The 16735-nt window shown below is 44.5% G+C and overlaps 4 long non-coding RNA genes across 4 annotated transcripts; 2 read left to right on the top strand and 2 right to left on the bottom strand.

Annotated features, from left to right (window-relative positions):
• Nucleotides 1–200: 200 nt before the first annotated feature.
• On the bottom strand, nt 201–1435 carry LOC139432993 (uncharacterized). The gene is made up of 3 exons (XR_011642566.1): nt 1357–1435; nt 1040–1259; nt 201–435 (listed from the first exon to the last, which is right to left on the bottom strand). It is a non-coding gene; the product is annotated as an uncharacterized lncRNA (long non-coding RNA).
• A 665-nt stretch (nt 1436–2100) lies between these two features.
• LOC139432999 (uncharacterized) lies at nt 2101–4256 on the bottom strand. Its single transcript, XR_011642572.1, has 3 exons — nt 4181–4256; nt 3653–3748; nt 2101–2267 (listed from the first exon to the last, which is right to left on the bottom strand). It is a non-coding gene; the product is annotated as an uncharacterized lncRNA (long non-coding RNA).
• A 349-nt stretch (nt 4257–4605) lies between these two features.
• Nucleotides 4606–5847, top strand: LOC117468378 (uncharacterized). The gene is made up of 3 exons (XR_004554478.2): nt 4606–4679; nt 5342–5396; nt 5767–5847. It is a non-coding gene; the product is annotated as an uncharacterized lncRNA (long non-coding RNA).
• Nucleotides 5848–5967: 120 nt separating this feature from the next.
• Nucleotides 5968–6624, top strand: LOC117468379 (uncharacterized). Its single transcript, XR_004554479.2, has 3 exons — nt 5968–6024; nt 6170–6241; nt 6557–6624. It is a non-coding gene; the product is annotated as an uncharacterized lncRNA (long non-coding RNA).
• The last annotated feature ends 10111 nt before the right edge of the window (nt 6625–16735 follow it).

Below are 16735 nucleotides of genomic sequence, written 5' to 3'. Positions count from 1 at the left end.
ATTCAGATTTATATGGGGACATGTATGTACTATATATATATTCAGATTTATAAAAAAACATGTACATACCATATATTCCGAACAAGAGTGATATGTTCACAATGATGAGAAAGTTATGTTCTGATAAAAAAATCTTTATTTTTTTTATATCAATATGTAACAGTTAATACAAATACATTTCACGTCATAATAATACCGAAAAAAAGCAGTCTGTTATTTAACAATCTTGTTTTGTTGTACTTAAAACATGAGCTGAACACTCAAAAAACAACACAAAACAAGGTCCGGAACAGGGCCAAAAGAACAGTCTTGTTTAATTTAATTGTCCATCTTGTTCTTTCGCTTCACCTGGTGCTGTAACTCACAGATTCTCGTGTTAATTGACTTTCTAAGGTCTGATGTCTTGATCCCTGGAAAGCGGTTTTTTTACAGCATCTGTGGAACAGAATAATTACCAATAATTAGACGTTCACAAAAGACAGCAGGAATTATAACCATATCCATAATATCTATATTAAAGCATGGGCTGGCTTGGTGAATAATGTAGGAAAGCAAATAGTGGAAGAATAGGCGTTGTACGTCTGAGTGTGGCGCTACTAGAGGAAAGGTCTTGATGTCCCCAAGTTGACATGGTTCATTCTTTGGGGTGCATTCATGTGCTAACCATATTTCCTGGCAATTTGCCCAACCGATTGTGAGATATTAAATTTAACAATTTGGCCTTTGATTGCTGCTTCAGGAAACATCATGAAGTCAGGAAACCCTGATAAATAAAAACTAAACTGGAAACTAATAATGTACTAATAATGATTCAGTTAACACTTGGCCAATTCCATAACCTGCATATGACATTGATGGTCACTGCCTCCTAAAACTCTACAAAAATTGGTTTGTAACTATAGCCTGTAATATTTCACTGATTTGGTTTGGAGGTTTTTGTTCTTTAACATTAAGAATAACTATCCAAAAAAATAAATGAATAAACAGACAAACAAACTGGAAACCCTGCCACCAGCTCTGAATACATTGGATATCTTACCAAGCAAAGCTTCCAGTTTCTTCCCGTCAAGAGCCTGTCGTCGTTCTGCTGTAGGATCGACCTTGTTCAACCCTCCGGTTAGGTTGGACTTCAGGAGAACATCAACACTGAAGATGCCCATCAGCAGCGTTCGTGCCATCCCATTGGCTGTACTTTGTGCTTTGGCAGTCTCCGAACAATGAGCTGAGACAGTGGTTTCACCATCATTGCCCAGTGTCACCTTAATTGCAAAAAACAAACCAAAAAAGCAACAGAAAATGCTACTTAGTGTTTTAATTTATTTATCCTCAAAACGTACCAATGGCACAAATACTTACTTCTGAAGGTTTGCAAGGTGTCACAGTTTCACCTTCACACTCATAGACTTTGGTAGGATTATTTGAGAGACACTTCGTCATCTCCCCTAGCAAAATTGGAATTTCTGGAAAATAATTGGAACAAAAAAATGAATGTGCTACAAAATGATACAGGTGGCAACCACGGTGGCTATATATTGAGAAAAAGGAAGATGGGCGTTAATGTTTGTAGCTTTGTATATTATTCCTTAGCCTCACAAACCAGATTAATCTTGCAGATTTTCACATTGTGAGATACAGGCTTACACCATTTCCCATTCATAACATTCTGGGAAGGAAGGCTTAACACAAAGCAGCAAGCTTGCCAAACTAGAAGGACATTTTCTTGGATATGGAATTTATGGCAGCCCCTAATGTAATGGGCATGTTGCTATTGAACATTTAAGGTTACACCTATAGATTTAAGTAATTCGTGGCTCATTCAAACTAATTTGATGTTGACAAATCCGATGATGGATACTAGCATGATCACAGGAGACACTCAAAATGTATAAATTAAAACAAGACATATGCAAGCCCACTTATTTTCTAGCAGCTGAATGGGAATCATCACTAGACTGAATCTTGCGCTGTGAAATTCAAGATTCATCTGGCAGCAAAGCTATTTCCTCCTACAACATAAATGTCTTTAGTCTAAAATGAGGAGTCGCTCATTACTCTTTCATCTAAAAGAGGTACTTGCCTTTCACCAGCATGTTGCGCAGTCTGCTATTTTCCTTCTGCAAAGTCTTGACCTGACTCTGGAGTTCTCGGATTTGGGTTTTGTCATTACTTGAAGATTCTCCTGGTCTCCGGGTTCCTTGGGCAAGTTGTTTTTCTTCCGTAATGATTTCTTCCTCAGTCCGTCTCTGAGCTGCAAGTGTGGGCTTTTTCTATAAGGGAAAAAAGTAGATGTTCAGGGTATTACACTATTATTATCATTTTAAATAATGTCCTATTATTATAATAAACACTTAACATACAGTATATTTGAGCTATTTGTAGTTGTGATTAGTCTGTCGCGAATTCTGATCGCTCAGTGATGATACCAATGCCCATAGAATCTGAGGAATCTCAGCTTTAATCGATATCTTGTATGTGCAGTTACGATAAGTAATAAGGGTATTTTTACCTTGAGTTCTGTGCATTAGCATTTTTTCGCTCAGGGCTCATTTAAATGCTTCTTGTGAGACTTGTGCTTTGTTGGTGTGGTTTATTTCTTCAGTTATCTGAGTTTCTAACCGTTAAGTGAGTATGACACTTTAATAGGTTTTTAAATATTAAGAAGCCCTGAGACAGTTTGGTGAAAAAACTACCCGCCAGAGCCGGAATAGGGTCCTCTCAGGCTTAACAGATTAACAAACAATGCACCACGGCACTCTGGAGAAAAGTATAAGGTTGGAGAAGTAGTTATTTAATTTAATCTGGCTTCATATGATTAAAAACTAACCGACGCAGTCCTCTATTGATATTGTTGTGAGCTGTTTTTCTGAGAAAATCAGAGACGTAAAACGCTGTGTTGTCATAAGAAGGCACGTAAACGGTTACATCATGACGCAAACGATGACACAATAATTCACCTTTGAATCTGCATCTGTAACAATGAGTGGACCAAATAAATGAAAAGTCAACCGAGTGTGTTTAATGAGGAGTGGATAGTTAAATCTTTTTTCACCGGCCCGGCCGTCAAATGTAAAACTCATAGCAGGCCCCGAGCAAAACGTTTGCCCACCCCTGGTCTACACACACCAGTTCACACCAGTTCATACACTTTTTCACTAATGATTTTCAATGACTTCTCCAGGACCTTTACCTAATTTTAAAATTACACTTTCTCAGCGGTACTACTGAAAATAGTTTATTTTAACATGGAACAGGAAAATAAGGTCTGCATATGAAACATGTTGTGCCTATCTAAAACAAATCAACTAGTAGGCTTACTAGCTTCTACACGCTAAAGCCACTAACATCTCTCACCAGCAAAATACCTCATCAGTTAAATGCCATTTTACGTTTCATTACTATACAGTATTTCTTATCATTATAGTATTACTATTTCGGCGATTAGATCAAATATAAATTATATTTCATGCAACTTTAGTTACATTTCCATGACTTTTCCAAAACTTTGGGGAAAATATTAGCATTTTGAATTTCCATGACTTTTCCAGGTTTTTAATGACCTTAAGAACCCTGTACACACACACACAAACCTTTTTCGGAATTTCACAGTCTCCGTCTCCACTGGGAATTATATCCTGCTCTTCATCATCATCACCGAACAGGCGTTTGGGTTTCCTGGATCTCTTGAGGTCTTTCGGCGTGTCCGCTTTAAAAAGTTCCCGCTCTGCAGTTTTCAGTGTAGACTCTTTTTCTACATTAATATAGGAAACAAAAATAGCCAAACATCAACGCCATTATAAAAACACTGAATACTTCACATATTGTATTAATAATGTGTCCCATTATTGATTATTGAAACATGATTTAGTCAGCTAACAATATCAGTGCACTGCCAGTATGTATGGTTAAGTTAACAAGGCGTTCTGGCTACCTGTCTTCTTTTCCCCTTAATATCTTAATGTATTTAGACGTTCTTCTTAGAAAACGAATTATGATTTATGGCGGGACAATGCTATGGTTAAGGTCTGGTTAGGTATGTGCACAAAAACACGCTAACGTTACAGCTGGCTATACATTGCTAAATGCTAACAATATTAATTGTACCTTCATAGCATGCTGTCGGAGGAGTTTTCTAATGTAAGCTATGCTCATTGTTTAAATTAAAATGAAGAGCTGAACTTGCCTGCTAACTGCAGCACCACTGCATGCTCAACTTGCCATCCATTGACAGGCTTCTTCGTGTTAGCCATACGACATTCGACAAGATATGACCTGGAAGTATCTGTCTGGTCAAAGTCAATAATCCAGGTTCGTGGTACAATGCTAACCGCATCTCTGTCTGGTCCCTGAGTCCAGGACACAAGGGCATATCGATAGTTTGACATGTTATCTAGTGAATGACAAGGTGAAAGTTAGCTTCTTCTTCTTCTCTGCTGTGAAAGTTAGTTATGAATTTGGCGGTCTTTTCACCTCAACTTCCGGTTGTGTGCACGCAAGATAAGTCCCTCCCACATTGAAGAAGACCTACCAATCACATTCGACTTGTCCGTCAGTCGCGCGCAGTGGCGCACCACCCCTACAACCGTGCGCAAACTACTATGTCCTAGACTGAAAAGGAAATATATTCTCCCTGGCTCCGATAAAACGGAGATTCCGCCAAGAACAAAACGGTGGAAAAAGAGGTTAGTGTTTTGCTTCATCCTGGACAACTACGGTGAGAATCAGCATGTCGTCACTGACGTTGAATCAGAAACCAATCAGCTGTTAGCTGTTAGCACACAGAGCTCACATATCATTATGACTGTTCAGAAACTGGAGAAAAGTTATACATGTACAAACCACATAGGCCTACTGTCTGTGTCAAGGCGAATACAGTCACTGGTTTATTTATGTCTTTAGGACGTTGTTGTGAGTTTGGGCGGAGCAGATACAGGTTAGACCTCCATTTAGAAAACACATTTTAAAAAGGTGTTCGCCTGCTGTCTTGTAAGCACATTAATTCATGGTTTTTACTAACCGGTATCAGCATGTAGTTATTTCGGCATAATTTTAAAACGTGTTTTACAAATGAATAATGCTCAAATATGTTGAAAGCTGAAAAGCCCCCTAAACTCATCTTTCAAATTCTTGGTAAACTGGATTATGACTGTGATTTTTTAAACTTGGTACTTTCATGAAATAATTTCCATACATAACTGCTAATTTCCTCAGAGAGGAGCCAACTCATAGAAATGTCATTATGAATAGACAAGCTTTTAGAGGGGAATATTACAATATTTTGGTGTTTGAAAGATACACATTAATTAAAATCAAGCATTCTTGTCATTTTAATCCTTTATCACAGGAAAACACTAACAGAGGCCAACGACATTGAGATTCGTAAATCAATCCAGGATCTGGTGAGTCATGAACTTGTATAATATCTACATATATGGTTTTTTTAGACTTTTTTGGAAGTTTCTTGTGCAGTGTATCTATTCTGTCGACAGGCAGTACACTCTATTATGCTTAAAATAGAGTGGAAAAAAACATCCGATACTCAGTGTTGTATTGTGAGACCCCTCTCCTGCAGCAGAGGTCATTATCAATATCTTGAAATATGTATGATACTTAAACGTTGACAATGTCAAGCTATTGGATTGGGTGTGATCTTGCATACTCACTTTGTAATATTCATTTTAGTCTGGAGACACTGTTTTTTTTTTGCAAAATGTGTGCACATTACATATAAAGTTTTTTGGACCTAATATGTGGGAACTTCCTTTTAAGCCAAATGACAGTGCTGAGGTCTGGAGCCCCATAAGTGGACTATCATCACAAAGTCTATCAGGAACTACAGAAGAAGTAGATGTAAGTGTCAGCCTATATGTTTCTGTGTTTTATTAATATACATATGTTGACTGCACGTAAATATGACATAAGTTATTCAGGATGTTGATATTGTTTTCATAGAACCTGAATCATAATTAATCTGACCACGACTTGGATAATGGCTCTGAAGATGCACATGATGTCAGCCACACGGCCGTAAGTGTAGTGTCCTTTTTTTTAAATTGCACATTTTATGTGTAAGGTCTTACAAATATCTTGAGAACTAACAACGTTGCATCTTGGTAACATTGCAGGTTGTTTTGTAGATTATGTAATGGATAATTTTGTATCTGTTTTTTAGATAACTGATGAAGATTCTGATGCCTGGCCTTCTCTCAGTGGGCAACAAAGTCTGTCAGGAGCAGAAGTCTCTGTAAGTTTCAGCTTTGTGGTGTGTTTCTGAACTATGTATTCTTTAGCAACGCTATAAATTATAGCAAGAATCTGGCCTGATTTTGCACTTAAAGAGTAAGAAAATACTCAATTTCTGCTGGTACCCACCCAGCCAGCATATTAAAAAAAGAAATATTGCACATGGATGGTTGTACAGGGCAAGGCGTAAGAGGATATATTTTGCTATAGGATTCAGGTCATTGTCTCAAGCCCTACTTGTTTCTGTGCTTGACTATTTCACTGAAGCTACTTAAAAACTGTAAGTTAATTAATACTTTATATTCTTACACATCAGAACCTGAATCGCAATTCCTCTGACAGTGGCTCTGAAGATGGGCATGATGTCAGCCACACAGCCGTAAGTTTAGCGTTATGTTTTCTTTTTTAATTGCACATTTTATGTGTACGGTTTTAAGGTTATTTTAAGAACTAACCAAACTACATCTTGGTAACATTGGTCACATGCAGGTTGTTTTGTAGATTATGTAATGGATAATTTTGTATCTGTTTTTTAGATAACTGATGAAGATTCTGATGCCTGGCCTTCTCTCAGTGGGCAACAAAGTCTGTCAGGAGCAGAAGTCTCTGTAAGTTTCAGCTTTGTGGTGTGTTTCACACTTATCATGTCATATCATACACACTTATCTGTGTCAGCTTCTTGAGCCATATGTTGCAGTGCCACGTGCGCTTACGGTCACATACACTTGTATATATATTGTACACTGTAGGTGATTATAACATATGAAAGTAAACCTATTTACCGCTTTGACATTTGTTTTTATATAATTTTGTATTTGCTCCCAAATCTGTTTTACACTGTTGGGGTGGCAGCTGAAATCATTTGATCTTTAGTACACCACAGGTATAGCCAAGGAAATTGTGGCAGAACCTGGTGAAATCACACAGAAGCTATCTGGATAGATTGCATTAGGGCTAAGTGGCAACAAAAAATGTGCTTGTATTTTGCAGGAACAGGTTCTTCTGAATTGTTCTGTTTGGCAGGCTGTGACTTAACTTGTATTATTAAAGAGGCACAATGCTCAAATGTCATAATCCACATTTGTCAGAATAAGATATTTAGAATTCTTATTATGGTCATATTTAGCTGGTCGAAGATTCAAATTCACAAGCTGCTTCCTCTAAATTGGTATTGGTTATAGTTTGTCCTAAAGTCCAGGCAGTTCCTCTAAAATGTAATTAGTCCTAAAAAAAAAAAATACATTCATTTGTAAAATGTCTGTGGAGGTATATGGATCACAATGTCTGTGTTTAATACATCTCTATTTTTGTATTTATTGTTTTTATCTCGTGTAATTTCCCCAAAAAAATCTGATTCTGTCACGGATGAGTGAAGGAAGCAGGACCCAAATGCAGATAACCTTTGAGAAACCCTTTATTTCAAGGATAAACGATAAATACAGAACAGAACACTCTCCGGTGAACTCCGTCACCAACAAACAATGACCCAACACTGAACACAGACAGAGACAAGACTAAATACAAGAAGGGGTAATCATGACAACGAGAAACAGCCGGGCAGGGGAGGAGAAACACAAGGACAACAGGTGAACACAATCGGGTAATCAGGGAGGGAAACAGACAGAAAGCAGACAGGCAGGAAATGGGGGTGAACACTTAACACAATAAGACAGGAAACCCAAAGACAAGAAAACACCAACACAGACAAAACTACAAACGTGACCTAACATGTGAATTGTGACAGAACCCCCCCTCAAGGGACGGATTCCAGACGTCCCTAAAAAAAAAGAAAAAAAAAAAAAAAAAAACACAGCGGAGGACCAGGAAGGGGTCTCGGGCGGACAGCCCGGGGGGCAAGGTACAGTCCAAAAAGGGGATTCGGGCGGACTGCCCGGGGGGCAAGGTACAGTCCAAAAAGGGGATTCGGGCGGACTGCCCGGGGGGCAAGGTACAGTCCAAAAAGGGGATTAGGGCGGACTGCCCGGGGACAAGGCAGAGAACCAGGAAGGGGTCTCGGGCGGACGACCCGGGGTCAAAACAGAGTCCAAGGTGGGGACCATGGAGGACCGAAGGCAGCGGCAGGAAGAGTCAGGGGGCCGGGCCCGAGGGCGAAGACCGCAGCTCTCAGGGGGCCGGGCACGAGGGCGAAGACCGCGGCTCTCAGGGGGCCGGGATCGAGGGCGAAGACCGCGGCTCTCAGGGGGCCGGGCTCGAGCCGGTGTCGACCGGACAGGATCAGGAGGCCGGGCAGGAAAGCGCTGATGGGCCAGTTCCGGAGATCGGGCAGGACCCGGTGTCGGTCGGACAGAAACCGGAGCCGGTCGGACAAGCTTCGGCAGGATCCCCCACGGAAAAGGACCAGGAGTTGGCAGGAACCCCGGCGAGACCGGTGATGGACATGGGGCTGGCAGGGCCCCCGGTAGCACCTCCAACGGCACGGGATATAGGGCTGGCAGGACCCCCGGCAGAAGAGTTCTGCGGGACCTCCAACGGGACAGGAGAAAAGGTTGGCAGGACCCCCGGCAGGGGAATAGACGGCGGGACCTCCAACGACACAGGACACAGGGTTGGCAGGACCCCCGGCAGGGGAGTAGACGGCGGGACCTCCAACGGCACAGGACACAGGGTTGGCAGGACCCCCGGCAGGGGAGTATTCTGCGGGACCTCCAACGGCACAGGACACAGAGCTGGCAGGATCCCCGGCAGGGGAGCAGACGGCGGGACCTCCAACGGCACAGGACACAGAGCTGGCAGGACCCCCGGCAGGGGAGCAGACGGCGGGACCTCCAACGGGACAGGAGAAAGGGTTGGCAGGACCCCCGGCAGAAGAGTATTCTGCGGGACCTCCAACGGCACAGGACACAGGGTTGGCAGGACCCCCGGCAGGGGAGTAGACGGCGGGACCTCCAACGACACTTGCGTAGGGGCTTGAATAGGGAATGGAGAGGGAACTCGAGCGGAGACTTGAGAGGGGACTCGAGAGGAGACTAGAGAAGGGAACACGAGAGGGGATTTGAGAGGGGACTCGAGGAGGGACCAGAGGAGGGACCAGAGGAGGGAACTCGAGAGGGAACTCGAGAGGGAACTCGAGATGGAAACAGAGAGGGAACTCGAGAAGGGACTACAGAGGGGACTAGAGGAGTAACTAGGGAAGGGAACTCGAGAGGGGAACTAGAGAGGGGACTCGAGGAGGGACTAGAGAGGAGGGCCTAAAGGAGGGACTAAAGGAGGGAACTTGAGATGGAAACAGAGAGGGGACTCGAACAGAGACTAAAGAGGGGACTAGAGGAGAGACTAGAGGAGGGACTAGATGAGTAACTAGAGAAGGGAACTCGAGAGGGAACTCGAGAGGGAAACTAGAGAGGGGACTTGAGGAGGGACCAGAGGAGGGACTAAAGGAGGGAATTCGAGAGGGAACTGGAGATGGAAACAGAGAGGGGACTCGAGAAGGGACTACAGAGGGGACTAGAGGAGTAACTAGAGAAGGGAACTCGAGAGGGGAACTAGAGGGGACTCGAGGAGGGACTAGAGGAGGGCCTAAAGGAGGGAACTCGAGAGGGAACTGGAGATGGAAACAGAGAGGGGACTCGAGAAGGGACTACAGAGGGGACTAGAGGAGAGACTAGAGGAGTAACTAGAGAAGGGACTCGAGAGGGAAACCAAAGAGGGGACTCGAGGAGGAACCAGAGGAGGGAACCCGAGATGGGACTGTGGCAGCTGGGATCGGGACCATGGCTGCTGGGGCCAGAACTGGGGCTGAAACCATGGCTGCAGGGACCGGAATTGAAGCCAGAATCCTGTCTATAAGATCCAGCTCTGAAGTCGGGAACATGACTGTATAGGGCGCTCTTGGAGCCGGGACCATGGCCGCTGGGGCCGGCCCTGGAGCTGGAAACATGGCTGTATGATACAGTTCTGGAGCCTGGATAATGACTGTGTGGGGCGGTCTTGGAGCCGAAAACATGACTGCGGGAGCCTGTACTGGGGCTGGAACCATGGATGCTGGGGCCTGTACTGGGACTGGAACCATGGCTGCTGGGGCCCGTACTGGGACTGGGACCATGGCTGCTGGGGCCCGTACTGGGACTGGGACCATGGCTGCTGGGGCCCGTACTGGGACTGGAACCATGGCTGCTGGGGCCCGTGCTCCTTGTCTGGCCTTGCGACGACTCCTCTTAGCAGCCGCCTGAATACTCCGTGGGCCTCCATAAGCCTGACGACTTCCAGCACATGACTCCAGAACAGGAGCAGGAACTGGGACAGAAGCATGGGTTGACCCCAGACGGACCACTCCGAGACATCTGTAGTCAGCAGGCTGGAAATCACACCTCCAGAGGAAGTCCAACATCCAGTCAGGTAAGAATTCCACCAAGTCGGGCTTCTCCATCGCCAACCGGTGCGCCTCTACCAGGGCGGCCTCCTTCAGCCGAACACTGGACGCTTCCTTCCACCAATCGTGGCAACATTCCAAAGGAAAAGAGAAATGTTGCAGCTCCACCTCAAAAGGATCGTCTGCTGGGTCCATTTCGGGTTGGGTCATTCTGTCACGGATGAGTGAAGGAAGCAGGACCCAAATGCAGATAACCTTTGTGAAACCCTTTATTTCAAGGATAAACGATAAATACAGAACAGAACACTCTCCGGTGAACTCCGTCACCAACAAACAATGACCCAACACTGAACACAGACAGAGACAAGACTAAATACAAGAAGGGGTAATCATGACAACGAGAAACAGCCGGGCAGGGGAGGAGAAACACAAGGACAACAGGTGAACACAATCGGATAATCAGGGAGGGAAACAGACAGAAAGCAGACAGGCAGGAAATGGGGGTGAACACTTAACACAATAAGACAGGAAACCCAAAGACAAGAAAACACCAACACAGACAAAACTACAAACGTGACCTAACATGTGAATTGTGACAGATTCACTTTTTTCTCCCTATTACAGAGCTTGCAGGCAGACTGTGATGAATTTACACCCAGCTATCCTACATCGCCACTCTTGTTTGAGGATGAAAGTTCCACAGAGTGTGATTTTCACATCAGTGATCTACAAAATTTGAGCCCAGCGTCAGAGTCATCACATAACAATTCCTGATAACTTTGATGACAGTGACAGTATCGGTGTGTTTGAACCGAGGCAGTCTTTTACAGACTCTGACTCTGAATCCAATCTTGGCAGTGGAGAACACATTTCCCTTGAATATGAAGACAGTATTGATGAATCAGTAAATGAGGAATCCCATTTGGGAGAAGCCGGTAATGTTAAGTTTCCTCGGGTAAATGAAGAGCCACTTTACACTGGTTCACGACTCACCAAAGCTCAGAGTTTTTTACTTATACTCTCATTTGTTTTGAGACACTCACTCACTGGTGTGGCCCTCTCTGATCTTCTAGATTGTATTAATATTCACTGTCCAGAAAACACAGTGTCAGCCTCAAAGCATCTGTTCTTAAAAGAGCTTAAGCCAATAGAAGGTCACCTACAATGTCACATATACTGTCCAAACTGTGAGTATTACGTTGGGGACCAAGTTAGTGAAGGGCAGTGTACTGTGTGCAACACAACGTGGGATAAAAACAGCTCACTGAAGAATGGAAATGTCTTCATATACTTACCAATCCAAACACAGTTGGAACATCTTCTTCAAAGAAGTGATATTGAAAATTGTCTCAATTCAGGAAAAAACACATGTAATTCAGAAAATTATAGTAAGATATATGTAGTGGTAAAATGTACCATAATCTGAACGAAAAAGGAGGCCCACTTGATTGTCCTCATGGACACTCCTTAACACTCAACTGCGATGGTGTGCCTGTTTTTAAGTCATCATTGTATAGTATTTGGCCGTTACAAGGGATTGTAAACGAGCTTCCTTACCCTGTACGCAAAGAAAATGTTCTACTTTTTGGCTTGTGGTTCGGCAGCAAAAAACCAAATGTTAATACATTTTTAAAGCCGTTCACTCTAGAGTGTCAGAAGTTGTCAACTGTGGGCTTCAAGTTAAAAAGAAACAGCGTTTTGGAACAATGTAGACTTGTGGCAGCTTTTATGATGTGTGATTCAGTTGCCAGGCCCATTCTACAAAACATGACACAGTTTAATGGTCAATATGGGTGCAGCCTCTGTCTGCATCCTGGTGAACAAGTTCAAAAGGGAAAAGGTACTGTTAAGGCCTACCCATTCAAAGATGTTCCAAAAAGGGATCATGCGTCAACCATAAGTGATGCAAGGGAGGCTCTGCATACCAACACATCTGTGAGGGGGGTTAAAGGGCCCACATGTCTTATAAACATTCCACACTTTGACATCATATCTGGCATGCCACCTGACCATATGTATAATGTACATCTTGGTGTGGTTCGACAAATGGCAAGTATGTGGCTGGACAGTGAAAACCACGAGAAACCATATTATCTTGGGACTAAAGTGACCGAACTTGATCAACGACTCTTACGTATTAGGCCTCCTTGCAATGTGACAAGAGTTCCCAGATCTCTTCAGCAAAGAAGGTTTTGGAAGGCTAGTGAATGGCAGAACTGGTTACTGTTTTACAGTATCTTTGTGCTGAAAGGCATTCTGCCCCAGGTATTTTACCAGCACTGGTTAATCCTTGTCACATTCATGTTCTTACTATGCAAGGACATTATTACAACAGAGGAGTTAAAAAGATGTGAAAAACTGGTTGTAGATTTTGTCAAACAATTTGAAACACTCTATGGAAAGCAACATGTGTCATTTAACGTACATTTATGTCTTCATTTGCCTGAATCTGTAAATAATTGGGGACCTTTGTGGGCACATTCAGGATATATTTTTGAGTCATTTAATGGGGAAATACTTAAAATGTTTCATGGCACTCAGTGTGTTCCTTTACAAATAATGAAAGAATTCACATATAGACAAGTATTGCCTCTTTTGAGAAATGATGCATTGAGAAATGAAGCTGAGCCCAAGTTCAGATAGGAAGACCTAACACTCCGTATTGCTCGTCATGGCAATACTCGCTCCCTCCACTGGATGACAGGGAGCGCCACTCCTTAGCCAACATATCACTTCCCTCCATTCACAAGCCTAATTATCGCACCTGTTAAACCCTCTATATATGCTCTCCCTCTTTCTTTCAGCTGTCTTCCAGGCGTCAACGCGCAAGCAGCAGCAGGGCTTTGTCCCAGCTCCAGGAATTATTCATCAGCTCCGCAGTCTTGCGGATTAAGCTACAGACGGCGTTCCCCAGTCGGCTAGCGGGTCCAGCCGGCCGCCCCGCAAACCCGGACGCGGGAGGAAAAGACAAGGAAATCGGGCTCCACGGAAGTTCCTCCGGGCTTAATGGAAATGGGCTTCTTCACGCAAACAATTGACGCACGCCTTCAGTCTCTCGAGAGGGCATCACTGGCTGAAATGCGGCGCTTCCGGCTTCACGCGGAACGGTCCTCATCGCAGGCGAAGCTTTACCCATTCTGGCTTCAACCACAACCCCTCCTGCAGGCAGGCAGGGCTCAAGCTACATCCCATTGGAGCTACTTCCTCCTGCGCCTCACCTCTAAAACAGGCGACAGGGTAGCGCTGGCAAAAGGCAGTTGCAACAAATTCACGAGATGTTTCGTTATATTGTTATGACATTAGGGTCATGCAGAGCGAGATCGCTACCCCTTTAAGAGAGGGGCGTGACGCGTGCATGTGTGCGTGGGTATGGTAGAGCGAGCGAGCGGGATACATGTTTTCTAGAAGTAAACAAGGCAGCAGAAAAAGGATAGGTCTGTGATCTTGCGAATCTATCTCGCGAAACAGAAGAGCTAAATAATTGCAACGACCTCCCAAGAAGAGCTCGCCTCTCTCCAGTCTTTCCGATAAAATGGGTTATTGAACCCGAAGCGTGTTGCTTCTGCTGGGAGACGACAGAGAGTCAATCCCCCCCCGTTTCCACGACTACGGTCTGGGAGCCGACAGGAAATTCAACACTATACATTTCTACTTTAGTTAAGGTGAGTTCCAGGCAGTGTTGGGTGTAACGTGTTACAGTATGGAGTTGCAGTAACGTATTACTTGCGTACGAAGAACGTAATGCATTACTAATGCAGTTCGGGTAATTACTACCCATTACAATGCTCAGTAACTAACGCAGTTTCAAGCTTCAACACAATATTACCTGAAATGAATGGTGTTTCGTAGGGCTTCTTCTCCTTAATGACAGTCGCTGCACATTATCCTGGTTATGACACGACCAGATACTAAATAAATTAGGAATTCACTCCCAATATTAATTTAATGATTATTGACTAAATGATCGTATTTTTCTCTTTTTTTTCTTCCCCAAAAAAAATAAAAAAAATAATAATAATAATGTTCCGTTTCTCGGTGCACCAACGGCTGAATCTGCTACAACAACATCTCCTCGGCAGTAGGGGTGCAACAACTAATCGTCTTAATCGGTCAAAATTGATTACCAAATTAGTTGCCAACTTATTCAGTCGTCGATTCATTGGTGACGTCATCACGTGCGTTTTACGCGCCGTTAAGCTCCAACGTATTGGTCTTTTATCGGTATCGGAGACATCTATAATAGGCTATATGTCATGTATATTGCTAAAAAAAAAAAAAAACGAAAATCGCAACGATTCCCCGTTCTGCCCTTATAAATCCTTGATCAAATTCTGCATCTTAGACCTTTCATTAATCCTCTCTCACCACTATTTCTTATTTCAGGGGATATTCCCTTAACTCAACGCCAGTTCAATCATTACTTAAAGCAAGTTCTCATTAGATCCGGCTTATCACCCCAATTATTCTCGGGGCATTCGTTCAGGATAGGCGCAGCTACCTCCGCTGCTAATCAAGGCGTCTCATCCTCATCCCTGCAACAACTCGGACGATGGTTCTCCTCTGCCTTCACATCCTACATCCGCCCGGACATCAGTGCCGTGCTGGCTATCCAAAGGTCCCTCAAACACTAAAAGATGGTAAATATACCTATAACTGGTGTGGTAACACGTCAGCATGTATACGTGTCTACGGTTCCGTATCTGTCAGGCTATGACTCTGGATCTGCGTATGCTAACCCTGCGGGCGCAGGTTGCGGACACAGGTCCGCGCTTAGGTTTAACCCTGCGGGTGCAGGTTGCGGACACAGGTCCGCGCTTAGGTTTAATCCTGCGGGTGCAGGTTGCGGACACAGGTCCGCGCTTAGGTTTAACCCTGCGGGCGCAGGTTGCGGACACAGGTCCGCGCTTAGGTTTAACCCTGCGGGCGCAGGTTGCGGACACAGGTCCGCGCTTAGGTTTAACCCTGCGGGCGCAGGTTGCGGACACAGGTCCGCGCTTAGGTTTAACCCTGCGGGCGCAGGTTGCGGACACAGGTTCGCGCTTAGGTTTAACCCTGCGGGCGCAGGTTGCGGACACAGGTCCGCGCTTAGGTTTAACCCTGCGGGCACAGGTTGCGGACACAGGTCCGCGCTTAGGTTTAACCCTGCGGGCGCAGGTTGCGGACACAGGTTCGCGCTTAGGTTTAACCCTGCGGGCGCAGGTTGCGGACACAGGTCCGCGCTTAGGTTTAACCCTGCGGGTGCAGGTTGCGGACACAGGTCCGCGCTTAGGTTTAACCCTGCGGGGGCAGGTTGCGGCAGTGGGTCTGCGTCATGTTAACCCTGCAGTGCAGGTTGCGGCCAGTGGGCCCGCGCATGTCTAACCCCGCAGCCCGGAAGCGATTCCGGCGCTCATCATGTCCCCATGTTAATCTCTCTTTTCATCCATAGATCTCCGCAGCCAGCCGCAAGGTAAGGATTGCTCACAGCTCCGTACTTCATACTTCACTTCTTTTGGGGGTTCATCAGAGCGGTTCTTTCCCTCCTGAATGATCATCCTGCAAATCCGGGGCCTAATCGCCAAAACATCATTACAGTTACTTATCGTAATACGTCAATCACTATTCCCGCATATCATGTGTCCCGGTAATAAACATGTACTCATACATCACGTCTCTTCTGATTGAAATGTAGCTCAGCGTAAGTTCAATCAGGAAGACAACATCATCGGGTGTCACACGTTATCTCAATAAGTGATCAGGGGCATTACGCCCCGGCTAGCCAATCATCGCACCTGCTAACCCCTTTAATCTGCTCTCCCCTTCCTCCCACCATCCTCACTCAGATGATGGAAGACAATCTTAATCACTCAATCAGTTTATCAGCATCTATGACTCATCCTGGCGCACTTAACTGCTATTAAGCTATACTATATCGTGGGTCATGTCTCAGCATTTAACTAAGTGTACGTCTTTTCTGCGTGCATTCTGCACTTCATTCATATTCTCGGGTTTGCTCACTTGGCTCGCATCAATCCAGGCTATGATATTCATGCATTACTGTACTCCAGCTAACAGCTCGTGCTTACTTATTTACATCTCCCTCTTCGCCCGGACATCGGCTCGTGCTGCAATCTAAGAGCTCTTCAGTTTACCGATGGTAAACAATGCATAACTGGTTGTGGTGTC

Source organism: Pseudochaenichthys georgianus, chromosome 23 (genome assembly GCF_902827115.2).
Source record: "Pseudochaenichthys georgianus chromosome 23, fPseGeo1.2, whole genome shotgun sequence".
NCBI lineage: Eukaryota > Metazoa > Chordata > Actinopteri > Perciformes > Channichthyidae > Pseudochaenichthys > Pseudochaenichthys georgianus.
The sequence above is the reverse complement of the archived record's forward strand: the minus strand, read 5'-3'. Positions and strand labels throughout refer to the sequence as shown.